The 27849-nt window shown below is 38.3% G+C and overlaps 1 long non-coding RNA gene across 2 annotated transcripts in view; it reads right to left on the bottom strand.

Moving 5' to 3' along the window:
• Positions 1-27849, bottom strand: part of LOC101690468 — a 300273-nt gene that overhangs the window by 72011 nt on the left and 200413 nt on the right. The window contains exon 5 of one of the 2 annotated variants that reach the window (XR_006601792.1): positions 13683-15727. The exons of the other annotated variant lie outside the window; for it this stretch is intronic. This is a non-coding gene — a long non-coding RNA (uncharacterized LOC101690468). Of the gene's footprint in view, positions 1-13682; positions 15728-27849 lie in introns of those variants that run through there. 2 annotated transcript variants of the gene reach the window in all.

Genomic DNA, 27849 nt, shown 5'->3' with positions numbered 1-27849 from the left:
GGCCTTCGTCCTCTGCCACTTGCACACTTGCATACATGTGAGGGCGTGCTCTCTCCTTCTTTCTAAAGTAAATAAATCTAAAATTAAAAAAAATCTTAAAATCTACCATGGTGTATGAGAATGTGGGCTCTGACGTCACACAACTTGTGTTTGAATCCTGGATCGACCACTTACTAAATGCATGACCTTGGGCAGATGATTAGCTCTGTTACTTAGTCTTCTCATCTAGAAAAATGGGGGTATAATTTACATCAATATCATAGAATTGTTGTGAGGAATTCAAAGAGGTAATGAGTGAAAAGACTTCCTAGGAGGTAGTAATTGTTGCATAAATGTTAGCAATTATTTGCTTTTAATTACCATTAGAATGGGCTCCAAGTTACAAGTAAGAATTCTTTCAGACCTCTTTTTGTTTTTTTGACAACTAAGTGAATCCATAGTAGAACTTTAAAGGACTTTTATCGCACATCCTAGAGTTTATACGATTTAGAACAACTCAACTAAATATGGGGTGCGGGGAGTCAGTAAAGCAAGTAACTACAAGAAAAGGCCATTGTCATTATTTTGGAAAACTAAGATATATACTAGTTCTGCATAATATTATGTATAAAAACAACAGAGGATGAAGAACAGGCTGTTATCCAAGAAAACAGGTAAAATTCTATAGTCTAACCCGGACCACAAATTTTAAAAAACACAATGACAAATGAAATTTTTCATCTAATTTGCTAAAACCTAAACCACACATAATGTTTTTTGGTAAAAATAAAAGATAAATAGCAAAATAATATGATGCTTTGCAGGTTGTTTGAGTTATCTAACCCTTCTTTAATCCAGGGGATTATTGAACAAAACCAATGTTCATTCAAAAACACTTAGGAAATCTGTTGTGGATTACCAATATCATCAGTTAAACCTGTTTCAAATTTATTGCTTTCATTCAGGTTAAATAATAAAAGGGTCCATTTGTCCCACCACATGTATATACATGAATTTAGCTTTCATCATTCTCTACAAGTTTAATCCAGTGATTTATGTTTTTTAACGCATATTCAAGGAATCTGTTGAAGAAACTCATCCAGACAGACAGAAGAGCTAGATGGGATTAATAGGGTGTAGGCAGGATTTAAGCTGGTTGGTTCAGTTCAGTGTAAGTTAAAAGAAACAAAGAATAGAACACTGTAACCCTTCTTGAGGTTCTAATCATTTTAATGACTTTAACAAAAAAGAACAGGCTAAGGTCAAGAAAGTTCAGAGACAATGATCCCTGTTTCTAGAAATACATAACAGGAAGAAAAGCCACTGCCTCAGCTGTTCTTTTTTTGACAGTGAAAAACACCACTGTATTTTTTTTTTTTTTTGGGAAAAAATCTGCCTTCTCTTTAAGTCATCATATTAATGGTTAAATTTGAGGTTTCAGAATTCTTGATTTTCTTTGTGAAACCATTGTATTTCACTTACCACCACAGCAGGCAGCAAAGGCTAGGAAAAAATTGGGCTTGCTGACTTTTTAAAAAATGTTTTACAGCAAGACAATGTATTACTTTGAGATCTTCAGATAGCAACTGCTCAGATACAAAAAAAATACTATGACTTATCTTATTATTGATGACTTTGAACCTTGAAAAACATTCACTTTAAGTCTTACAAGAACAAAATATTGGAACATGAGGAGGAAAAAGCTTTTTCTTTTCTCCCCCCAAGTAAAGCAAACGCGGTTCCATTCTCTCAGGTATTTTGTTTCGGTGACATTCTAATCTTTATACACATTAAGGACTTTCTTTGATAATATTGTTTCATTAGTGTAAAATGTATTTTAACAAATATGCTCTTTTCCATTAACTTCTTTCCAAACACAGAGGACAAATGGAGACTTGATAAGCATATATCAGCGCTTCATTGCACCCGATATGTCTTTTCAACACTTATTTTGTTATAACTTTCATAGTTTAATGGAACACCTTGGGCCATGAAGTATTTTGTGTTCATTAACTTTTAAAAAGGAAGAGATATGCTATCTAATTATCAGCACTAGAGCCAGAATATGAGGTGCTCTTCATAGTTTTCTGTTTTCTGATTCTACCCATGACACAGACCAGATGTGGGGTCATGGAGAATGGGAAGTAGACTTTGGTGCTGTCTGATTGCACTCTGTGATGGTGGGAATGCATTGTCGCTGTGCTGGCCCAGAATGCAGCTGCGACAGGTGGCCCTTGTTCACTTGAAGTGTGATTAGTACAAGCGAGGTACTAGGTTTTTTAATTTACTTACATTAATTTGTTTCAGTTTAAGTAGCCCCATGTTGTTCGTGCCTACCACAGGGAACAGTGCGTTTCTGACCAGATTTTCAGAAAGGACAGCCATTTCCACAACAATTGACTATCTTAATTTGTGGCTCCCGCCATTCTTATTTCCTGTATAGATAATGTCTAAAAAAGATCAACCTTTGTGTTATTTTAATTTTTTTTAATTTTTTGTTTTGGGGGGTTTAAATACTACAGGTTTAAATTTGCTAGGGAATGCCTGTTTTTTGAGGTACTTTGCATATACAGACACTACAAGATGTATTTAACTGCTTTCTACAAAAAGTTGAGCTTCTCAGATAAAATTAAATTTACATGTAATTGTTTCAAATTTATTATTTATTTACATAACTGGGTTTCTGTCTTGTTCAATGTCATGATTAGTTTAAAATTTCTTCAAACAAGTTTTCAGAATTATCTTCAGTATAAATAAAATACTATGAGATCTTAACTTCCTAGTTATATGGAAAAGTAAAATATTGGTTTCAGCTTTGTCTCAGGCAAAATATGCCTGGAAATACACAATATCATATTATTCAAGTGTTGCTTACATGATGACTTGAGTTCAAGTAAATTTGTGGAGTCAAAGAAAAGAATGGATACAAAATCTGCAACAGACTCCTGTATTTCTATAATGGGCTGGGTTTAACGTATTATGTTAATATACATTTTATCCTTTTATTCTAGTTATGAACTTCTTAATTCATCATTTTATCTTTTTTTAGTTCCTACTATGTTGTATTACAAGATTATGGGCAGGCCATTTAGTTTAAGGTCTTTTGTTTGTTTGATTCCAGTTAAATGGGTAATGCCATTATCATCTGCTGATAAAGTTATTTTAAAACTGTGATTGGCCAAAGCCAGTTAAGAATAACCTAATGGCAACCAATACCTATTTGTGGGAATAGGAATAGTTTTTTAAATTCACTGAAATACCCTTGAATTTCCTTTCTCTTATAACTCTGTATGCAAATCCCTTTTTTGTTGTTTGTCTGAATTTATATATGCAACCAAATCCACAGCATATGCAATATTTCAGTACTCTAAATTCCTCATTTTCCTTTCTCAATTTTTGTTCTTTTCAGATAAGCCCTGTCCATGTATCCCATAAAGAGCTGCAGTATCTTAACTATTCCAGCCCCAAATCTATTCTGCACTGTCAATCACATCCCCTCCCAAGGTACTTCACTGCACACAAATCAAGTTTGAGTCAAGTCTACTTCTAATCAATAGATCCTTATAGATTGTTTTAGTATACCTAAATCACTTCCCAGAAAATATCTCGCCATCTCATTTCTAATGGGAAAACATTAGATGAGATTTCAATCTGGGCCACTAAAGAAGAAAGGCTAATGTACTCTTCTGGTCCATCAGGGGCCTAAACGCTATGTAGTTCTTACATGAAATGGGAAAATGTTTTCTCTCAAGTCAAAGACACACACATGAGGGGAACATTTTAGTGCCAGGGCAGCGTAGAATGAAGGAAAACGGCTGAGGGACGTGCAGGCTGCCGGATTGTTTTGACACTGTAGAAAGTTTATGCGTTGCCTTGAAATCTCTGCAGTGTGGTCAGGCAAGTGAGTTCTAAAAACACAAGTGCCTCTGAAGCAAAAAACGCTAGAAATCTTTTCTTTTTTTCCCCTCTCTTTAGCAAATCAACAGCAAATGTGGCTACTAATGGTACATTTTGAATATGGCAAAAACACAGTCCATTTATTATCCATATTCCAGAAATATTTATTGCTCTAATAAGACAGTTAAATAGTATGCCAGGCAGCTGTTCTTAAAAATCTGTCCTGTTCTGTAGCTAAGGGGAGTACTGACAAAATTTGTCTTTATATGTTGTACTTTCCAGTTAACAAAATGATCTCCTACCGATAATCTTATTTAATCTTCATAGTAGCACTGTGAGAGCTAGCACGTCCTTGAACCACAGTCCAGAAACTGAAGCTCTGTTGGGTAAGGGAGTTGCCTGTGTTCAAACAGCTGACATATTAGAGCTGTATCTTTAAACATGAACAGAAGATTCCAGAAACTGCCTGCTTTTCATTATAATATGCCAAAAATGGCTAGGGCACCTGGGTGGCTCAGTGGGTTAAAGCCTCTGCCTTCTGCTCAGGTCATGATCTCAGAGTCCTGGGTGGAGCCCTGCATCGGGCTTTCTGCTCAGGAGGGAGCCTGCTTCTCCCTCTCTCTCTGCCTGTCTCTCTGCCTACTTGTGATCTCTGTCTGTCAAATAAATAAATAAAATTCTCAAAATTGACTTAGAGAAAAAAAAAACAAAAATGGCTACTTACACTTACCATTTTATTTTTTCTGATATTTTAAATGAATATTTAGTTTTGGAAAAATAAAAGAATTTTGGCCTATGTGACTCCTAGGCAGACCTACAGTGTTTCTCAGGGTATGCTGGAAATCCATATGCTGTAATCTGCATAACATTAAACTCTGTGTGAATTTGGATGGAGGCTATTGAAGGACATTTGCTTCAGGAGTTTTGCTAAACCTAGACGTAGACCAGAGTCAACAGAGACGTTGGTCTTCAGTATCCTCTGAGAACAGTTTCTTGACTATGGTGGGCCACTTCTAAGACAGCACCAGTAATGTCCTTCTCCTAGTACTCATGTAAAAATCTCCTCCTCTGGAGAATGAGGAGGGACCTAGTGACTTACTTCTGTTGAATAAAATATGGTAAATAAGATGGTGTGTCACTTCTGAGATGAGTTTACAAAAAGACTGATTTCTGTCTTATCCATGATCTCTTGTTTTTCTGCTTGCTCATCCTCATGGAAGCCAGCGGCCATTCTCCAGGCTGCCTGTCCTATGGGGAGGCCTATGTGGCAAGGAACTGAGAGGGGTTCCAGCCAATGGTTCATGAGATACGGAGGCCTCTAGTCCAACAACACACAAGGAACTGAGTCTTGTCACCAACCATCAGAGTGAGCCTCTAATCTAACCTTGAGGTGACTGCAGCTCTGGGGATCACTTTGGTTGTGGACTTGTGAGGACCTGATCCAGAGGATCCAGTTAAGCTGAGCCCCAATTGCTGGCCCAGAAACTATGAGATGAATTATTGGTTGCCTCATACTGCTAGGTTGTGGAAGGATTGGCTACACAGTGATATATAACAAATGCATTGATTAAAAGAATTCCTTTTCCTACCCTTTATGTACACAAGGCCCATCCTACTATCCAGAATAACTTCTGGAAATGGATTTGATGTCAGTAACTATGAAAACTGCATAGTGGATAAAATCATTGCTTTGGGATTAGAAACATCTGGACTATGTCTGGATTTGTCATTTACTACTCTGAGACACTGGTGAAGTTATTTAATATCTCTGATCCTCCCTTTCCTCATTTGTAAAAACTATCTATCTATACTACCTCATAGTGCCTTTTAAAGCTAGATTATGAAAACAAAACAAAAATGTTTAGTATCTAGTAGACATCCAGAAAGTATTAGCTATTTTTATAATTTGAATTTAAAGATATTAACTACATCTACCCCTTTGGTCTTGCATTCCTAACATTCTTATTCCTATGGAAAGGATCAATCAAAAGCATTTTGTAAATATCAGTGAACACATATTAGCCATTTCTTTAGATAGGAGGAAACTGGTAATCAAAAGCTCCTACTAAAAATATAAATAATAATGTCCTAAACACCAGAAGGATGTCAAGGAATAACAATGAAGCCATTCTAAAATATTTTGCAAGATGTGAAAATAATGTAAGTGCATGATAATAACTGGCATGTAATGTCTTAAAATAGAAGCCAAACGACAATGATTTTCATTAGATGCTTCTCAAATCCTATGGGTGACATGAACCCATTTCCTCTGTCACATTTCTGAAGAGATAATTGCAGGAAATACTGTAAACAGCTTAACATTCACAGGTCATATTGAGAAATGTTTATAGATATTGACAGCTAAATACAACATATCACAGCCTCCTGAACAATGTAGCATCTACCTAACAATGAACTTCCACAAATCAAAGTCAAAAAGTCAAGCATTGCTTTGGCAAAAAGGAATATAGAAATATTTGTTGAATGGGTGAATGAATGAATAATGAATGAAATGCTTTCCAGGAGGATAGGCTTGTATGAAATATTATAGAAATAATATTAATTTAAATATTTATTTTTCTTTCATAATACTTAAGTGTCCAGGCATTAACCTCCTGAATTTAGAAATTAAATAATAGTTAACCCAGAATAAAAAAAAAATCCCTAAACAAATCTACTAGACAGATAGTAAATTTAAAAAACATTTCCTAAGATTCATAGAATTAGGGTATCAAATATTTTTTTGAAAACTGAAAAACTGAGCCTGGCAGGGCTCAGTGACTGTAGCATGCAACTCTTGATCTTGGGATTGTGAGTCTGAGCCCCACATTGGGTGTAGAGATTAAAAATAGAGTCTAAAAAACAAGCAGGGGCACCTGAGTAGCACAGTCACTTAAGCCTCTGACTCTTGGTTTCGGCTCAAGTCATGATCTCAGGGTCCTGAGATGGACTGCAACTTGGGCCCTATGCTCAGTGCAAAGTCTGCTTGAGATTCCCCTTCCCTCTCTCTCTGCCTCTCCTGCTCACGCTCTCTCTTTCTAAAATAAATAAATAAATATTTTTAAAAACAATCAAAAAACTGAAAAACTCATTCAGTTCACAAAAAATTAAAAATGAAATTTGCTAAACTCTTAGATAGAAATATCTACTAAGAAATAGTAGCAAATTAACAAAGTCTCTATATAAATTATATTTTCCAGCTGATAGGGTGTAATTTAATATTTGGGTTTAAGTGGAAACAAAACTTATTTACATTTATTGAACAAGAGAAAAATTTAAGTGTAAATATAGAGAAATGTTTACATTAGGAAAAAAAGGGTTAACGTCTCAATCTTTGTTATTTAGTACACTAAACATACACAGTCTGGGTGTAACTATTTCCTACTCTTTTTTTTTTTTTAAAGATTTTATTTATTTATTTGAGAGAGAGACAGTGAGAGAGAGCATGAGCGAGAAGGTCAGAGAGCGAAGCAGACTCCCCATGGAGCTGGGAGCCTGATGCGGGACTCGATCCCAGGACTCCGGGATCATGACCTGAGCTGAAGGCAGTCGTCCAACCAACTGAGCCACCCAGGCGTCCCTATTTCCTACTCTTTTAATGAAAATATGTGTGGGTAGAGTGGAGATATATATACATACACTTGAGAATGTATATACAGAACAAAGTCATTGGTGCTTCCAGTTGAATTACCTTTCTTACCTACCTAAGAGTCTCAAGACTTTTAAATTACTGTATATCTTAACTAAACAGCCCCTCCTAAAAGTTCCCTAATCTATTCATATTTGTCATATCTTCTATTATTTATTCATTGTATTTTTCTTTACAAGCAGAAAAACTATTTCAGCTTCTTTAAGAAAGATTTGAATCAGGAGTGTTTTTAAATAGGTAATACAAACTTTTGTATTTTGTGATTTGCCCAGAAAGTCATGAAGTTTGGCTGAACGTAACAAAACAAAGCAAAGCAGAATTTTGCTCTTTTAAGCTGTGTATGGTCTTTGCTCATGTTAGAACTAGGACAGAATACAGAGTGTCAATTGTTTCATGGAAATCCTATAACCAAAGTAATACCGGTGCAAAATGAAAATTGTCATTGGATTTAAACAGCAAGAAAAAACAATAGCAAGAGGGAAAGGGATTTTTAAAAAATGAGAAATTATGCCACTAATATTTATTTAACACTGATTATGAGTCAGGTACTGTGCCAGGTCCTTGGATTACATTAGTCAATAAAATCAATAAAAAACTCCACCCTCCTTAGGCTTTTATTCTCATGGGGAGGGGGCACTTGAGTGAAGGGAGAGAGACACTAAATAACAAACATAACAAATAAACTATATGATGTGTTAGAAGGTGTGGTGTGCCAAAGACAAAAGAAAATGTAGAGCCAGGGAATGGAAGTGTGTATGGGGGCAAAGTGAGGGTTGGCATGACCTGGCTGGTATTTATAGGAAGCTGAAAAAGTGACATTTGAACAAAGACTTAAAGAAGGAAATTATCCCAACAAATATCTGAAGAAAATATGTCTGAAGCAGAGAGAATAGCTTCAATGAAAGCCCTAAGGCAAGAGTGTGTGTGATGCATTCAAGGAATAGTGAGAAAGTGAATATGGCTGGAACGGAGGCAGGAAAGAGGGGGAGAAGTGATCTTGAGGGGCTTGTAAGCCATTGTGAAGACTGATTTTGGATGACTCCTGATTGGCCAATTTTGTGTCCTTGCCTTATTTTTCTCTGCCTCCTCCTCCATCACCAAGGTCACCTTCACTGCCAAGGCATTTATTTACTGAACACTTTTCTTTTTTTTTCTTTCTTTTTTTTTTTTTTTTACTGAACACTTTTCTTGATTTGAACAATAATAAGATTCTAAAGCCCTAGGAATGTATTTCCAGATTTTTCTTCTTTTCATCATTTCTATTCAATACAAAAATATGTGTTGGATTCCTAATGTGTGCAAAACTGTGTGTTAGGCACTACAGTCTATTGACTCTGACAGTAGAATATGGCCCTCTGGGCCACCATTGAACATGATACAGTACTTAGAGTTCTATATGTGGTATCTCACTCAGTCCTCCCAACAACCTATAAAATGGATGCTATTTTTTTTTTTTTCATTTTAAAGATGAGAAAAATGAAACATGGGAAGATTAAATAACCCATCCAAAATATGCAGACAGTGAGCTACAGAGCTAAAACTTCTCAAAACTAAAAGTTCTCAGGTGTTTTTGACCCCACAGTTTAGGATCTTAACCATTCACAATACTGCCTTCTATTGTTGCAATCCTTCACAATACTCATACTCTTTGAGATGTTTTCTTTATCCACTTGTTCATTCAGCAAGTATTTATTACCACTCTACTGTCTTCTCAGTGCTATTAGGCATTGAGGACAGAGGGCAGCTGTGGGCCTCCAAGGTATCTTTGTGTGAATTAGAAAAACGTGTCTATTCCTGAAGGCACTTTACTTTCTTCTGGTGGAAAATTACTGTAATATTCTGATCTTTGAAGAGCAAGTCATCTAACCGCTTTTGCTGAGAAATGGTTATAATAGATATATAAATTTATTTGCAGGTGCACAAATAGAATATATATGAAAGCCAAGATATTAAAGGTGTTTCTGAAGTAAATACTATCCCTTAGATGTGATGCCCTAGTGAAGTCCATGGTGGTGTGCATGACACCATCGTATGAGCCAAATGAAAGAAAATAAAACATTGCTCCCCAGAGATGAAAAATACAACACTCATAGTAGGTCAGAAAACTCATTTCTTTTCTATAAGGCCTTTTGGGGCTTTGTTGATAGACTCTTTCAAAATCTTCGTGAACTCAAATAACTCAGCAAAGTTGAAAATTATTATTTGAATGGTAAAAAGACACTAAAGTTTTAGAGAGTGTATTCTTGTCATTCTTTGAGAATCATCTCTTATTTTATCAATTCTATTCAGTTAAAAAACGTGTTGAATTTTGAACAAGTGCAAAATTGTATGGTAGGCATATTTGTTAAGATTTTATTTATTTATTTGGGAGACAGAGAACATGAGAAAGAGCAGGGGAAGCAGTGGGAGAGGGAGAAGCAGGTTTCCCGCTGACTAGGGAGCCCGATATAGGGCTCCATCCCAGCACTCCGCACACTGAGATCATGACCTGAGCCAAAGGCAGATGCTTAACGGACTGAGCTACCCAGGTGCCCAAGTGAACATATTTTTAAAAATTCAGACAATAGTCTGTTAGCCACAGAACGTATACTGTTATGCATGAGAGCGGTATTGAACTGTACATGATACCAACTTTTTCTAGTATTTATATCCATCACAATGCACATTAATCAGTTACCTACTTAGAAGAGGATTTTCTCTCATCAGGATCAGAGCATACCTATACCATTACTTTTATATTAATTAGCACTTATCCTCAAAAGATTTTGAAGTTTGACTGGTTACTAATTGTGTCTTCACAAATAATAAAAAAAAAAAAAAAAAAAGAGGTTTGGGGAAGCTAACTAGTAGGGCCAGGTTGAGTCAAGAATTTCTGACTCCCAAGCCCACCACGGCAGGCTGCCTCTCAGCATATGTGGGAGGATGACTTACTTCCAGGCCCCAAACAAGGGGATAGAAGAATCAGAGGTGAAGATTATGGAAGTAAGAGGGCACATGGCCAGAGTGAAGGACTAGTGAGGATCCTCTCTGTGCCAGATTCCAGCTTGCTTACTCCTCCCCAGACCAGGAGCACCTTCTATTGTTTAGCAGCCAATTCAAATGACTAAGCTCTGAACTATAATTTCAAATGCACAAAATAGTCCCAGAATTGGCTTCAAGGTTCATTAGATCCCTTTCCTTTCCCATGTGTATTGCTTCTAAGCTTCGAGCCTTTTTTCTGAAAGGGTAATTTGAAGATATCAGGGGGTATGAAATGAGAAAAACAAACACATATGGAAAGTTAACGAGGTGCCAGATACGATCATGAGCACTTTGCTAAATTCACACAGAAGGAGTGAGAATCAGGTTTTGGGGGTTTGGGGGGTTTTGGGGTGTTTTCCTAAGAAGCAATCCTAAGAGCTTAGATCCAACTTGGAAATAGAGCTGGAGCTGAAAGTTTGGGTAAAGGAATGAATATAGAGGAGCTGTTGTACCTCCAAGTCTCCCATGTAGCAATGTGGCCCTGAAGGCATTGTCAACAAACCAGGGGATGAGACATCTCAGCCACGGGAATAAGCGAAAACATGCTTACGAAAGCTGCTGCGGCTTCACATAATTCCTTCATTCAAATGGCCGTTTATGTTTTACTTATTCATGTAGTCTCTAAATGACTGGTGTGAGAAATAATCTTTCGGGGCTATCCTTACAAAGAAAGTCAGACTTTCTCGAAGCTGATAAAAATCATTTCTTATAATGTTTTCTTAGTTTTTTTCTCCCTCTTGTAAAAAAAATCCATGTCTGGGCTCTGTTTTCCCTGCCCTGCTGGAAGCCCCTCAAGAATAGGAGCTAAGCTTTAAATATATGAACTCTTTGAGATTTTTAGTGATTACCCTTTCACTTGACACATGGAAGACTTCAATCGTTTGCGAAGTGGTGATTTTTTGAGTTCTTACTTATGTGTCAGGCGGTGGACTGGTTGAGGGAGTACAAAGGGAAATAAGATGCAGTTTTTGCCAAAGTTGTCACTGTTGTGGAGAAGCCAGACAATAAATAAATAAATACATTTCAGTAGGTATAAATACAGGCTAGGGCAATATAGGGGTGCTCCCCAGAGTAGAGGGGTACTGAACTCAATCTAAGTTGATCAGGAGAACTTCCCGGAGAAGGTGACGAAGATTCTAAATCATAAAGAAAGTAATGGTTAAGAGGGGAAAGGGCAGGTCAGGTGACATTTACTGCGGGAGCCAAGGCCTTGAACCCATCAGCAAGAGTGCGGTCTGTTCTGGGAACTTCCAGTATCTCATTCTGGTTAGCATGGTGAGACCTTGTCTGATGAGAGTGGATGTGCAAGCAGGAGACGGCTCAGGAAGGCGACTGCACCAATATTTGTTTGGGATGCTCCTGAGGCCGTTGGTAGGTGACATGATTACAGCTGGAATCCCTATAGGTGTGCCTAAAAAGCAGGTGTCTACACAGGCCAGTCATCATGACAAACACCAAGGGCCTCTCACAGAGGACAAAACAATAGGCGTTCTCATTTCCAGGTGAGTCAGAGAGCGGGGTAAAATGGTTGAAGGATCCAGATGCCATCTCTTTCTTGACCTGTATGCTATAATTGTGAGAGTATTAGAAGAAAGGTAGAATCTGCTCCGTCGATGAATATTCTTCAGCTTCTCCAAACTTGTTTGCATATCATCTCTATGACCTTTATGTATACGTAACCTGAATCTTCTAAACTCCCAGTCCGTACAGAAGCAGAATAGCTTTTGTTCTATTTGCATTTTGCAAATTAAGCATCCTCTCTGGGTATCTATCCCATCGCGAGTAGCTTTTACTTCTCTCAACCTTTCTTGGCTCTGAAAGTGTTTCTCCAATACGAGCTAGGTACTGAACTTTGAAGAAGAGTCCACTGTAATAACAGTAAAGTTTAATGATGCATAATTTTGAGAGACTGACAAATTTCCAGCCAAAGTATTGATTCTTACAGAATTTATGAAGCACATGCTGTATTCTGTGTCATTATGGTCCATTTTTGGCTGAAAGAATCATGTAAAATAGATTTTTTAATGAGTGGTAATAGCCAGACATAAAGAAGGTATTGATGTGCGTCATGAAGGGTGAAATAGCGTGCCAGATTAAGGCATATACCAAATCAAAAACAATGGTACCCTCCACTACTACAAACATAAATTTGCTTTCCCCCTTAATCACCCCTTCTATGCACCAATTTGCACATTCACAATTTCCTTTCCTATAGAACTCTTCTCAAGGGCATTAAAAATGTGTAAAATTTTTTGCATAGTTGCATATATTGCTTTGGGGGATACAAAAGTTCAGAAACTGGTTGTTTAAAGTTGGCAAAGTAATTGCTCTTATATGTAAATACTGCCCTTTGTAAATAATGCTAAAAGCTCATAATCTAATCTTTATTACATGCATATAAATGGACTATTTAGCAGATCAATATTTAAATACCTTTATCAAGTCAATACTTTTAAAATATTACTGGAAAATTTTATTTGTTTTTCAGAAATGTAAAAGTTTATTCTTCTTTTCTAACTTCCAACTAAGCTCTTTTTGGTCCTCAGAAGACCTTGCAGATGACACTTCTATGTCCAACTTGTTTGAAAAAGTATGAAGTGTGTTCCTGTGGTCCTCTGCTGCCTGTTTGTGCCCTGTCCATATTAGTGTCTGTTATGAATTCGTTTCTCAAGAAACAATTGAAATGTAAGTCTTTGCCCCTGCCCCCACCAGTCTACATTTTGTTTTGACACACTGGGAGAAAAAAGTGGCTTTGAAAAAGAGTAATTTAAACTTTGATTTTACACTTCACTTTGGAATACATGTTTATTAAATGCGTATCTCCCCGACAGAGTAATCAATACAGATTGTGTAGTACATTAGGAGGAAACCATGTCTGAGATTATTAGAAAAATTAAATGCTTTTAGTTTTGCTTACTTGAGCAATATGTGAAAATGAAGAGTTTAAAGACTTTCAGGCATCTGACCAGACTTAGCCTTAGTCAGAACTCACGTTACTGTGGCTGAGCTTTCTGTCTTGCTTTCCCCCCCCCACTCCTCCCTCCCCTGCCCTCCCCTCCCTGCCTTCTCTCCCCTAACTCTCCTGCCCTCTCCTCCCCTCCCCTGTCTTCCCTTCCCAACCCTTTCCTGACCCTCTCTCTTCTCTTTCCTTCTCTTTTCCCTTCTTTCTCTTAGCAAAGCTGTATGTACTCTCTCTGGTTAGCATTCACCTGGTGAGCACCAAATTACTGAAATCTTAAATCTTGTATATAGAAATACCTGCCTTGAGATGGGACACAGGAAGAAAAGTGATTGAGTGGCTATGGCTTTCTCTGAAAAGCGGTACTGTGTTTCCATCACATTCCAGAAACCTTGTCAGAGTCTGAAGGAGAAGTGGTAGAGCTCTGTGCTGGGGACCAGTAGATCCCAGTCACAAATCTATCTCCCCGACATCCAGAAACCCCATAAGAATAAGCGAACTCTTTTTTTGAACAGCTGCTTTTCAACAATTCAGGAGTTTAAAAGCCTAATAAAAAAGTAACTTGGCAGTAAGAAAAAAGCTGAAAGTCTCAATAGGCTCTTCTCAGGCCTAGTGGAGCCTGAAGAACCCTTCAAGGTCTTAGTCCACAGTGAACACAGGAGCTTGAATGAGCGCCCTCATCCACACCACAAACAAGCTGCTGAGAGACCCGGAGAGAGGTCAGTCTTTACATAAACATTTTTCCCAGGCCACAGGCAAGTAAATTCAAATAAAATCGGCCAAGTCCTGGTTGGAGGATTAGAACAAAAGCTCCGGGAACAGGAAAGCCAGTCCCTTGCTCCAGGATCATATCCCACAGCAGTGCCCATTTAAAAACTGCATTTAACCTGAGGCATTTCAATTCATGATGTCTACGTCCATAGCTTTTCCAGCTGGACTTTTTATTTATTTATTTCTTTAAGAACAATTTCTAGTTTAATGGATTCATGTGCTAGAACTAAAATTTTAGAAAGTTAGACATTTTGGAAGCACTTTTTAAAAATGTAGCCACACTCAAAGATATTTGAGATACAGAGGTTGTCATTCATCTTTGGATCTTAATTTCCTTTTTTTTTTTTCCCCCCCAAATCCCAGCATTTGTTAAGACACTCTAGGCTGACTATAGATGTACAATGTGTCCATAAGTGTACATAATTGTAGCATTGGGTTGTGACAAACTAGTTTTGTTAAAATGGAAGATTTAATAGATGAAATGAGGAACTATGTCAGTGTAATAGCATATTAGATTGTGCAAATGAGCTATTCCTAAGGCAACATGAATTGCTTTGCTTTTATATTTCCACAATCGTTCGCTCGTTTGACAACTAACATTCAGAATCCATCTTTGATCTTGGAGGACTAGTACAAATCAAAGTACAATAAATCTTTACACTTGGGAACATAAAATGGCACTAACAGAGCTCATGGCCTGGAGAATATGCAGACCCACCCAAGACCTGATGGCAGGGCTAGCTTTAGGTAGGCTTGGAAGGCAGTCAAACTTGTCTTCAAGCCTTTCAACATTGCTCTCTGCCGCATTTCCCACCGAGCACCAGGATCCCAAGATTCTAATTACCCATCGTGAAGGATTTGTTAGGTGCCATACGTTTATACGAACTGTTTCTGATCCTCACATGACCTTGCAGGATCAGTATTTTATTTCCATTTCACAGGTATGAAAATGAGGCTCGTTAAGTCTAACTACTTCCAAGGGGCAGAGATGGATTTCTACCCCAGGTCTTACTTCAAAGCCCCTCCTTTGGCTCATGACATCATTATGTCTCATCCAAGACCTGAGACTTCCAGGTGGAGTTCACGCCCAAACTTGTTCTTCCTGTTTTGACTCCTGACTCCCTTCGGCTTTGGGGCTGTGGGGCTTTGGAAGACAGACAGCAATTAATTTTTTTGGTGCGGTGTTGGGGGGAGGGTAGGAAATGGAAGGCGTACACCGTTCTCCTTCTATTAACTTTTATTACCAGAATTCTATCTCGTTTCTGAGAGGGACCTCTGGAAACGATACCTTTACCCAGAGGACTTGCAACAGGATAAATTTAAAGCAGCGTAGCATCTTGCTGATCACGCAGACGACATGACTGCCAGTTTAGCTTGCTGTTAAGATTAGCCGCTTGTGTTGGCTCCACGATGTTGTGAAAACTCCTGTTAGCTTCTTGGAACTCCAAAACCTGTGATGAGCAATTTTCCTTATTTTACTTTGTGACTATCTGCCATTTGATTTTCACTCTAAAACATAAACTGACATCTCTTGGGTTTGTAACAGAATTTTCCCATTGTGAATAAGTCCCCCAAAACACACTTGGTTGGCAGAGCAGTCCAGCAATCTGTTAAAAATCACCAGAAATCAGTATTTCCATTAAAGACTCCTCTCTGAAATTTACTGCGTGACTTTGGGCAAAGCCACTTAACCTCCCTAAACCTTCAAATATAAAATGGTCATCATGAGGATCAAGCGAGATAATTTCTACATAAAAGGGTTTTACAAATTGTTAAGTATTATACAAACGTTAAGGGCATTTCTGGGCATCATTCTTAATCTGATTCATTCCTTCCAGGGAAGCAATCTTGCAATATAAAGGCCTTGACTTGAGTCTTCCATCTGTGATATCCTTTTGACCCTACCCTATAAAGAAAGAATCAAGAGTCCTAGAATTCTCTCTGTAATTTACCACACAGCTCTGCCAATAATCATATGTCATGAGCGCTGAACATTTTCTTCTTGGATTTCCTAATCCTGATTAAATGGTAAATCCTGACGTTATTAGGTAGCAAATGTTCATCCATCAAACCCTTAGAAAGTGGCTTCTCTTTTTGGAATTTTTTCCTTCTCCTATCAGTTAGCAGTTTATCTTTTATAATCACAGGTTGCTGTCTAGGCAGTCTACTTGAGATGGAAGGCAGGGAGTAACAGAACCATATGAGGAATGATAAATGAAGGTATCTCTCTGTTCCTTTCTTCTCCCATGCCTCCTTACACTTGGGGTAACAGGTACTTCTCCTGTCCATGCACGATTCTTCTTCTAAAAGGAACTTAGTGCCCCCTGCAGGCTATAGGAGTTTCTCCTCCCACAATCTTGATACCTTTTTTTTTTTTTTAACTCTCTCCTGAAACGGACAAGTGCTAGGCTTTTCTCCATTTGCTGGAGTCCAGGAGGATGGTTATTTCTAGCAATCTCTGAAATACTGAGAAAAACGACTCAGCAGTGGTGATTTTGATCTCATGTGCCATGTGAGGGTACTAATGGATCCTGAGTATCTGGCCACACGTTGGTCACTATGAGACCATTGACAGGTGATAAGCTTTGGGGGACACATACAGGTGGGAAATCTGAAGTTTAAAAGGCCAAGTAACCCACCGTGGGGCTTCCAAAACTAAGTTGCAGTGGTTGCAGGGCTAGAACTCAGGTCTTCCAGGGCATTTCTCAAGTGCCCTTTACTGTGTTTTGAACAGCTTCTTTTCACTATTTTCAAAAGTACATGTTTATGTCTCAAAAAACCTAACCCTGAGAGCTACTAATGTCATCCATGGGCTTCCATAGATAACCGAAGGATTAGAGCTTCCAGCCTGCAGAGAGGATCTGCTCGGCAATACTAATCCAATTTGTAACCACATCCTGGTGCTATTGCAAATGTCTCCGAGGTCAAAGGTATAATTTAGTGAGAACTAGAAAGTGCAATAAACATGGGGGAAGCCTCATTTCTTGATTTACTTGCAAGTTGCCTAAAGCAAAGTACTTCAGCACACAACCTTTTAATGATTCTCTGCTGAAAAAGGCAGAAATCTATTGAGTTTTTCTAGGTTTTATGATCTTGAAATTCTTGAACATTTTCTGAACCTTCTGTTTCCTGAAAAAAATAACTCATTCATCCGCAAATTCTTCATTGCCATCCTCGGTCCTGTGTTTGCCTTGCTAATTCTAAGTGCAGAATGTCTGTTGACTCAGATTATTTGTCATCTATAAATTTGGAACTCAGGAAAGCCTTTCTTTTTTGAAGCTATTTTGAGATTTTGAATACAATATTGAAGGAACAAAGGCTATGTTTTCATCTAAATCCTTGGAAGATAAATTAAAATTCTGGGGTATAATAATTAAGTCCTGTAGATCAAAGTGAAGGGTGAAAATCTCTAGGTAGAAGTTCTGAAGGCCAAACTGAAGAAGACTTTGCAAAAGTGGTAAATGTTTAAACCACAAATCTATGTTTGTTCAGCTTGTGGATTTCCTCTTACTAAGTAGTTTTAAAGCTACTTAACAGTATTTAATTGACATTTTACTCACTATTTTACTTGCTTGAAGTCTTTTGTACTCAAGCTCTCCCAATTACAACATGTACACAAAAAATTACCTTCGCTTATTTCTAAATGGCTAAATAGTTTGATGTAATTTCTATTAGAATTCGGTAATATTGATAGTGCAGAGGCTGGAGCAGCATTTTTCAGGTGTCAATTCCAGTTCGTTAGTACACTGTAAAATCGATTTTGTTGGTTGTGCCCGGCATGAAAAAGAAAAGAAGGACAGAAAGCGAGAAAGAGAGAGACAGAGAAACACAGTCGCATGGAATGTAGGAAAAGAGTGGTGCTTAAGTTTTGTGTGGAATTCTGCTTTGGTTCTTGTGTGTATTTTGACTGTGACATAGATTGTCCTTCTTCCTGGCATTGTAGTCAGACTGAGAGACACTATTCTCGACCTCGGTGGATAAGGGCAAGAGCTCCTTATCAGCTGTAGGTATCATTCTGGGCCTCGGTTTTCTTCTCTGAAAAGGTGTGAACTAAGACTGATAGAAGAGGGGGTGCCTGGGTGGCTCAGTGGGTTAAGCCGCTGCCTTCGGCTCAGGTCATGATCCCAGGGTCCTGGGATCGAGTCCCACATCGGGCTCTCTGCTCAGCGGGGAGCCTGCTTCCCTCTCGCTCTCTGTCTGCCTCTCTACCTACTTGTGATCTCTCTCTGTCAAATAAATAAATAAAATCTTAAAAAAAAAAAAAGACTGATAGAAGAGGGTTGTTGTAAGAGTTAACTAGGAAACAAAATAATGTTGATGCACAGTGTCTGACATAGTGAAAAACAAATATTGTTATTATTTCAGTACAATTTATACTTGAAATCATATTTGAATCATTTGAAATAATAAATCAAAGTACTTACACTTCTCCCTTATATCAAGATCTCTTACCAACTTTTACCTACTGAGCATATAGCCCCAGGAAAGAAGCTGGGCTCTCCCAAGTTAGAACAAAGAAGCCATTGATCAGTTTTAGATCTCATAAACGAACTCTTCTGAAACAACAGTCATGAAATTTGGGTTATAACAAAGAAAAGGATTTTCTAAATTGTTTTACCTCTTCCTTAACATACTGAGAAGCTGGCCAGACAAACAACAACGGAGAGTCTTAACTGAGAGGGGGACAAGGTAAGTTACGAAGAAGGTGGGACGTGCCTGGCTTCTCAGGTACCACAGGAGTCTGGATAGAAGAAGGAAGAGAGGTAGGAAAGCATGGTTTCATGTTTCTCTACTCTTCACAGATTCCTGGAGGTGAGGGTTCAGTGGGAGAGGAGAAGTAGAGAGTTGCTCTAGGGAGGCTGAGGGGAATGATGAGAAGAAAGTGGCTGCCGCCCTCTAAGAGGCTACTGGAAGCTATTGCCTACAGGCTTCTGCTTTAAGTTGGGGGCTGTTATATCAAATTAAATTCAGTGGCTTTACCTAGGTTTGTACAGAAAAGTCTAAGTTTAAGCCTCTTAGAGTCTCACTCAGTTCCTGTGTGATGTGAAGCTATCCAGAAGTTCCTGAGTGTCCTATGGAATGAACTAGAAGAATCTGGCTGAAAGTAATTGAAGGACCTGCCTGGCAACTTCACCTAAGGAGATTGCCTAAGGGGAATGAGGCCATCCGCCACAGACTAAAGTCCAACTTGGAGTCACAGTCCCGTCCTCTGTCAGGGATACACATTATTAGAGAAAGTGGAGACAGGGCCCAATCTCCAAGAGGTAATGGTGCCCCACAGCATTGTCAGAGTTGAGTGAACAAAATAAGACCCATTATCTCGAAAAGCAGCTTTTAGCAGTGGGTGCATCAGAATGCCCAGGGTATGTATAAGTCACTCCTGAGATATTACCAGCTGTGGGAGTAGACCAAACCAGGAGAACCAAGAGGATCCCTCGGGCACTCCAGGACTCCTCCTCCCCTAAGATAGCATACACCTCAGTCATCCTACAGATATGCAGGTGGAAAGGGCAAAACTCTGACGAGCATTTCCCTGACTCATCTAAGCAGAAACCGGGTTACGTAAAGAGATGGGCTGATTTACCAAGGAAGACTGAATTGACAATTTAAAACAATTTTTCTAAACCACCTGGTGGGTGTAGGATTGTAGTGAAAACCCAATCATTTAAAAAAAGAGTAAGGAATCCTCATTTCTCTGCACATCTGAGCAGAGTGAAAACACATTTCTGATTTATCATTATTGCATTCTATCATTATATCTGTGGGAATTGGCTTTTTCTAAGACTTTATTTGCTCCAGTCTCTGTGTCATGGAGTATTTTGAGTAACAGCTTCTCTGATACAAATTAACCACTAATTAAGATGTCTCTATCCCAAACTGCAACTATAGAACCAACCTCAAATGAATATTGAAGAAAGAAAAAGGGGGAAGCCAGTCTCTGGGTTTCCATATAAAATGATGCCCAGCCCCAGTGTAATCCACAGTGATGGACATGAAATTAATGGTAATTTTTTTTTTTTTAAGTTTGCAGAGGATCTTTCTGCTTTGATAGTCAATTAAAATTCAACTCTAATTTTTGTGCCTTGACCTTTAGAGTTTAGTCTCTTCCCAACAGTTGTAGAGGAAGGATGGTGGTGGAGGTAGAGGGGATATAAATTATTAAAATGAAACAGGAAAAGGACCTTCTATGTTCAGGGCACTGATTTGTCCAGAGCTATTCGTGCCCCCACCCCACCCCCACAACTGGAAGGGTCCATGGCTGCCCAGACATTTGCTAAGCAGAGAAAGCAAAGGGCTCGCTGACACCCAAGGCCGACAGACCATCGAGCTGGTCAGGGCTAGGCTAGCATGTGTCCTTGCTTTTCATACCATTGGAGGCAAGATGATACAGTGGGAAGAAGTGGAGTTGATTGACAGTGTGGGGGTGGGACCTCTCACTGCAGTTGCTGGAATGGGCTGCCGTGCGTAGAGGCACCATCTCCGGGCTGTGTGAACAAATTGTGGAAATCTTCCTAACTTTAGCCTCCTATAAAATGGGGAAAAGAACTGAAGCTTCTCATGAGGCTGTTGGAAGTGAAATGTGACAATTCATGGAAAGTATGTGTCACACTACCTAGAGCTGAGAATGGGTTCATCAGCCAGTCTTATCTGTTGATCCTCTAGAGCAGCTTTAGTGTTGAACCTGACTACCTACATGAAACAGCATAAAATACTTAAGTTTTTTGAAATGAATTTCCCCTCGTTTGTAAAGTGGGACTAACTCACATTACATGAGAGTGTCTAGAGATTATGATAAGAAATATATGCCAAGCTCATCACCTTTCCCCTACTTCCTTTGACCGGTGTCTTCTGGTCGGTGTGGGTAAGAAGTCCAGAAGACCTCGGAAGAGATGCAATGGGAACGTCTTTGGGCCTGTGTCTCTGTTGCATATCCAGACTCTCTTGGAGAACTCACAGGTGTGGGATAGGATTAGATAACCTCAGAGAAAGCAGATACAAAACTGATGGAAAGAGCATCACGAGAAGGGAAACCAAGAGTTAGTACAGAATTAGAAATGAGAATCATCCTCTGTCTTCAGCTCAGGTCTTGGTCTCAGGGTCCTGGGATTGAGCCCCGCATCGGGCTCTCTGCTCAGCAGGGCGCCTGCTTTCCCCTCTCCCTCTGCCTGCCTCTCTGCCTACGTGTGAACTATCTCTCTCTATCAAATAAATAAGTAAAATCTTTTTTTAAAAAACTGAGAATCATACTGACCTCCAGGCCATTTGATACATCACTGTCAGCGATATCTTTCTACCAGTTCTGAGGTTTCTAAAAGTTCTCCAGATAGCGGCTCTCTATTGTTTCCCACAGAAAGTCTAATTGCCTCGAAGACCACCTATGTTAAGGTTCCGGCCTTCTCTTCAGTATTATTGCCAGCTGTCCCCCTCTATGTGCCTTTCCTAGTAGGGAAGGAGGGACGGAAATTAATGAGGAAGTTATTACTGAAATAGAGTTGGAAGGCCTTCACAACTTGGCAAAAATTAATTTCAGATAGAAGAAGGTGAGTGATAAAATTAGAGAAAGAGAAGTCATGAATGACATTAAGCTGTTTCTTTCTTACCAGATATTAAATTAACTCTGGCAGCAATGAGTTCAGAACAATGCAAATGTCCCCTGATTTATATTTCCTAGATTCTAAGACATAACTGGCTGTAACATACATCATAAATTCTCTAAGAGGAAAAAAGAAAACATATCATTTATATGACACATCTTGATTTTAAAAACATATGGCAGATATTCTTTTTTTCCAACATTCAACAAATATTTCCTGAGAACCTAGTATATGCTAGTCCCTATTCTAGGAACTAAAAGTAGAAGAAAAGTAAAAATTCCTGCCTAATGGAATAAGTAAGAAAATAAACATAATAAATTACTTACTTATGTAGATGATAAAGTACAGTGGGCAAAAGGCAAAGCAGGATAAGGGGAATCAGAATGCCTAAGAGGGTGCAGGCAGATGTTGATATTTTAAATGGGTAAGTGAGAATCAGTCCTCCCGAGAAGGTAACATTGGAGCAAAGCACTGGAAGGAAATGAGAGAGCAAACCCCATGGTCCTCAAGGAAAGACCCCTCCAAGCAGAGAGAATAAGTTGTGCAAATATATCCCAGATCTGGTAACATACGTTCCAGGGTTCTAGAATCACACGAACTGCAGAAAGACAATCCTATCTACTCGATCTCCTTTCTTGGAGGTCAAAATAAACCTTAGCGAAACAAAAATAAAGCACTTTTAACTGTTTTAATGCACACATCTCAAACGTGTTAGGTGACATAAACTGTTGTGATGGACATCTACAAAGCTCTCTAAGGACACCAGTTTTCTGTGAGAGTGATGCTGAGTTAGAAAAGTATGATTTCTATAACAGGTATTATTTTCTGAGAGATACCGTCTATCCAATCTGACTAATCCATTGACATGAATATCTTTCATATTTCTTTTTGAGCTTTGGAGTATTATCATGTGGCTATTAACTAGGCATTCAATCGCAATAATGCCCTGATTCCATTTATTGAATTGATCATCACAATATGAGACCAATATATTCTTGGATTTTATACCTCTTCTAGGAGTAGAAATATTATACAAGGGTTATTGACCCTACTATTCTGAAAATGTCCTTGCAAATGAGGACCTAAATGTTTAAATTATATCCTTGTCCTTGCACAGGTTTGAAAAGTTGGTTCTAGATGACAACACCCTTTCATTCACTGCTGAAGCAACACTTGCTGGCTGTGTCCATGCCTCGCCTAACAGCAAAAGAATGTTCAGAAGCATGATGCCCAGCTAATTGAAACTACAGGGGGCATTTAAGTAGGCAAAGTGTTATTACTCAGTTTCAAATGTTTCCAGGATATCAGAATTAGCATTCCCTACTCCTGCAAAAGGCACTCTGGGAATGGTAATGGCCACAAGTGGCTTCCTTTTCTTTCTCTTGTTCCAGTTAATCCTAATGGAGTCAGGGGATGAGAATTGAGATTACCACGAAGAATGCAAAAGTCTGGTAGTTTCCCATGCCATTGATGTGAGGCTATCACAAGAATTTCTCCAATGTCAGTAATTTTTTTAAAAATTTCCCTCAAGGAATAACTTAAGCAGCCAAAGTATAGTTCTTTCCTTCTAGGACTTTTAAGTCTGAGACAAGTTACTCAGTTTATTTCAAAATATTGCTTTGAAAGGTATTCTTAATATGGCTCACTGATTATTTTAAACGAGATCATTTGCTACACTTGATCTTCTTTGCTGATTTCAATTAAATCAGTTTTTTTAAAAAAAATAATTTTAGAAAGCAAATAGCTATCAGTCTTCTCTTTAGGTAGAAGTCTTTGCAAAAAGTGGGTCTTGTGAAGAAGCCAGAGTTCAGGATCTCTGTAAGCAGGTGTGAGTGAGAGCTTGGAATATACTGGCAAAGTCCAAATTGAATGTTCTTTTAATCTTTCCACTGCCTGCTGCAATCTGGGGCCTACCCCCTGTCCAGAACCTGGCTTAAATGAAGAAAAATATGGTAGGTGAAAATAGCAAAATAGCCTATTTGTACATTGCTCACATTCTGGTTACTGGCACAGGAAAATCAGGCTACAAATATTACAAGTAACAGCAGTGACCTAACCCAAAAATATTATCTTCAGATTTCTACATATTTTCCCTGTTAACCTAAAGGAATAACCTTGCATAAGGTGTCAGGTAGAGGTTCTATGAGATTACTGATACAGTTTTTTATGTGTTAATCCACCCCTCCCCCATTAAATGATAAGTTCTCAGAGGACAGGCACAATACATCATATAATTTCTGTCTGGACACATGGTGTGCCCTCAAAAAGTGATTATTTGTTGGTTGGTTGTGTGTAGTGTTAGGTATAATGAAGCATTTAAATTATACTTTGTAAAAGTTTTTGGTTTGGGTTTTGGTTTTTTTTCCTCTCTTATTGCCACCTCTCTATCTTAATTGCTACTTTTCTCCCTGGATTATTGATTTCTCTGGTTTCTCTTTTGTTTCTTTTCCACCAAAAGCAAAAGTGACATTAAATTAAAAAATGAGGGGCACCTATTTGGCTCAGTCCATTAAGTGACTGCTTTTGTCTCGGGTCATGATCCCATGGTCCTAGGATCGAGTCCCACATCAGGCTTCTTGCTCACCCTGCTTGTGCGCTCTCTCTGTCAAATACATGGAAAAAAATCTTGAAACAGAAAAAAAAAAAAAAAAGAAAGAAAGAAAAAGAAAGGAAGAAAAGAAAAAAGAAAATTGGTTCACATAATTCCTTTGTTTGAATCCCTTCAATGTCTTAACCTTTCCTTGGAAATAAATCGGAATACATCCACATTTCTTACTAGGATCTATCCGTGTCGGTATGACCTGGTCCCTATTTATTTTTCCATTCTTGAGTCACTTTCCCTCTCCCCTTCCCCTTACTAGTCTCTAGCCCCACCGGTCCTTCTTTCCACAGCCCCACCCCCTCCTCCCAGGTTGTAGGACCTTAATACAGGTTGTTGTCTAGGCCTGGAATGCTCTCCTTATCCCCACGATATGCATAGCCAGCTCCTTCTCATGTAAAGGTCTCTGTTTGGTCTTTTGTGATTGGTCTTATGTAAAGCTGGTCACCTCTGTTAGTCTCTTGTTTAGACATTTAACTATTTCTTTCATTGTGCTTGCCACAAACTACAATTGTATTCTGTCTATTTATCTGTATGGGAGAAGAGATGGTGCCAGTCTCGCTCACCATTACATCTCCAGTGTGTAATTCAGTGTCTGGCATATGGTAAGTGTTCAATACGTACTTGTTTAAAGGAAATATGACAAAGACAGAGTAAATCTTTTTTCATTAAATTCTGTCTTTCTCCCAGAAATAAACCCATGCATAAATGATGAATTTATTTACTACAAGGGAGGCAGAATGTACTGTGGGGGAAAGATAGTCTTTTCAACAAATGGTGCTGGAAAAACTGGACAGCAACATGCAAAAGAATGAAACTAGGCCTTACTTTATATCCTGAACAGAAATTGAAATGTAAGTTCTGAACAGAACTTACAGAAATGTAAGTTCTGAAACCATGAAACTCAAAACATAGGTGATAAACTCCTTGACATAGGTCTTGGTAATGATTTTTTTTTTAATTTGATACCAAAAAATGAAAAGAACAAAGCAGAAAGAAACAAGGAGACTGCATTAAATTGAACTACAACTGAATAGCAAAGGCAACTATCAACACAATGAAAATCAACACGACTTACTGAGTGGGAGAAAACATCCGCCAAACATGTATCTAATAAGGGTTAATAGGTGAAATATATAAAGAACTCATAAAATCAAAAGCAAAAAACCATGCAATCCAATTTAAAAATGGGCAGATCCAAATAAACGTTTTTGCAAACAAGACATACAAATGGCTAACAGGTACATGAGAAAATGCTTAACATAATTAATCATCAGGGAAATACAAATCAAAACTATAGTGATCTATTACCTCATACCTGTTAGAATGGCTGTTATAAAAAAGACGAGAAACACGAGTGTTGATGAGGATGTGGCGAAAGGGAACACTTTTTGGTGGGAATGTGAATTGGTGCTGCCAATAGAGAAAATAGTATGGAGATTCCTCAATAAATTAAAAATTGAATTACCATATAATTCTAGCAATTCCCCTGGGTATTTATCAAAAGACAATGATAACCCTACCTCAAAAAGATATATGCACCCCCATGTTCATTGCAGCAGTATTTACAATAGCCAAGATATAGAAACAACCTACATGTCTGTTGATGGATGAACGGAGAAAGAAGATACAATACACACACACACACACACAGTGGAATATTATTCAGCCATAAAAAGAATACAGTCTTGCCCTTTGTGACAATGTGGATGGACCTCAAGGTTATTACGCTAAGCAAAATAAGTCAGAGAGAGAAAGACAAGTACCGTATGCTCCCACTTGTATGTGGAATCTAAAAAAAGAACATATTTGGTGGGAATGGGCAAAAAATGGGTGAAGGGAAGTGGGAGATACAGGCTACCAGTTGTGGAATGAATAAATCACTGAGATAAAAATTACAGCATAGGGAATAAAGTCAATAATATTATAATAGCATTGCAGATGCAGTGACAGATGGCAACTACAGATGTGTTGAGCATAGGATGAGGAATAAGTTTGTGGAATCACTATGTTGTATACCTGAAACTAATGTAACATTGTGTCCAGTATAGTTCAATAAAACAACAGCAGGGACTAAACAAGACAAGAGATAGCTAGAATGGAATTGTAGTTGCCAGAGGCGGGGAGGAGGTGGGAAAAATGTGTGAAGGAAGTTAAAAAAAAAAAAAAGATTATTTGGTCACTTTGTGCAGTGTGAATTAAGAAGAACCAAGAGTAGGAGCAGGAAATTGAATAGGACATTAATACAGTAATACAGACAAGAGACCATGGCCATTCCAACTAGGATTGTAGTTGAGGAGAGATGAGACTGAGTTGGGGAACAGGTTTTAAAAAACAAAAAACAGAAAACAAAAAAACAAAAACCAGCCCCCTATTGGACATATATGGCAACAATCTGGTACAAAGGTGTGATGACATTAAAGTATATTTAGTAGCTGCTCCAGCCTAACACTGACCAATTAAAATAGACTTGGGCAGTGGCCATGGAAAAACCCCAAACTTCTAGTTTCTTAATGTACTTTGTAAAACTGGCATGGCTTTTGAAAATACAAATCAATAACCTACAATGAATGAAATAGAAAAATTTTAGGGAAAAAAAAGTTTCAAGACAGAGTTTAGTCATAAGATGTCCTAAACTTGGGGCGCCTGGGTGGCTCAGTGCATCAAGGCCTCTGCCTTTGACTTGGATCGTGATCCCGGGGTCCTGGGATTGGGCCCTGCATCATTCTCTCTGCTCTGTGGGGAGCCTGCCTCCCCCTCTCTCTCTGCCTGCCTCTCTGCTCTCTGCCTACTTGTGATCTCTGTCAAGGAAAAAAAAAAAAAAAAAAAAAGATGTCCTAAGCTTTATAGTATACTCTGGTACTCTGGAATGGAAATTTGAAATAACCTATTCAACAACCCTTTTCTCATTTTGCAGAAGAGAAACCAAATCACAGAAGTGAAATGATCTGCCTGGGATCTCAAAGCTGATTAGCAGCAGGGCCAGAATTAGAGTGTCTAATTTGGGGTTCATTTCACCATGCCGCTAGTCTGGTAGAACAGTATCTACTAGTTACTCATAGTTCCTATGAGTTATAATTCATAATTTAGAAAGGTACAGACACATGTGTTTCAGGCATAAGCATGATGCTTCTATTTATGTACATATGTAACTACATAAATAAGCATCCAATATCCCCAAATAGGCACACTACCATGCCAGGTTTCCAAACGTATACAATAGATAAATCTTACAAATTTAAAAATAGCAATTTGAAAACAGAATAAAAGCAGGTTAAGGGACATGGAATTTTTTAAGTGTTTAGCAAATATTTTTTACAAATAAAGTTCTTTCATATTTAAAGAAATATGATCTTTTTTGGATAATTATCCTTAATTT

The sequence above is a fragment of the Mustela putorius genome, unplaced genomic scaffold (assembly GCF_011764305.1).
Source record: "Mustela putorius furo isolate JIRA1106 unplaced genomic scaffold, ASM1176430v1.1 tig00003853_pilon_pilon_pilon, whole genome shotgun sequence".
NCBI classification, from domain to species: domain Eukaryota; kingdom Metazoa; phylum Chordata; class Mammalia; order Carnivora; family Mustelidae; genus Mustela; species Mustela putorius.
This window is presented reverse-complemented; position numbering and strand designations above follow the sequence as displayed.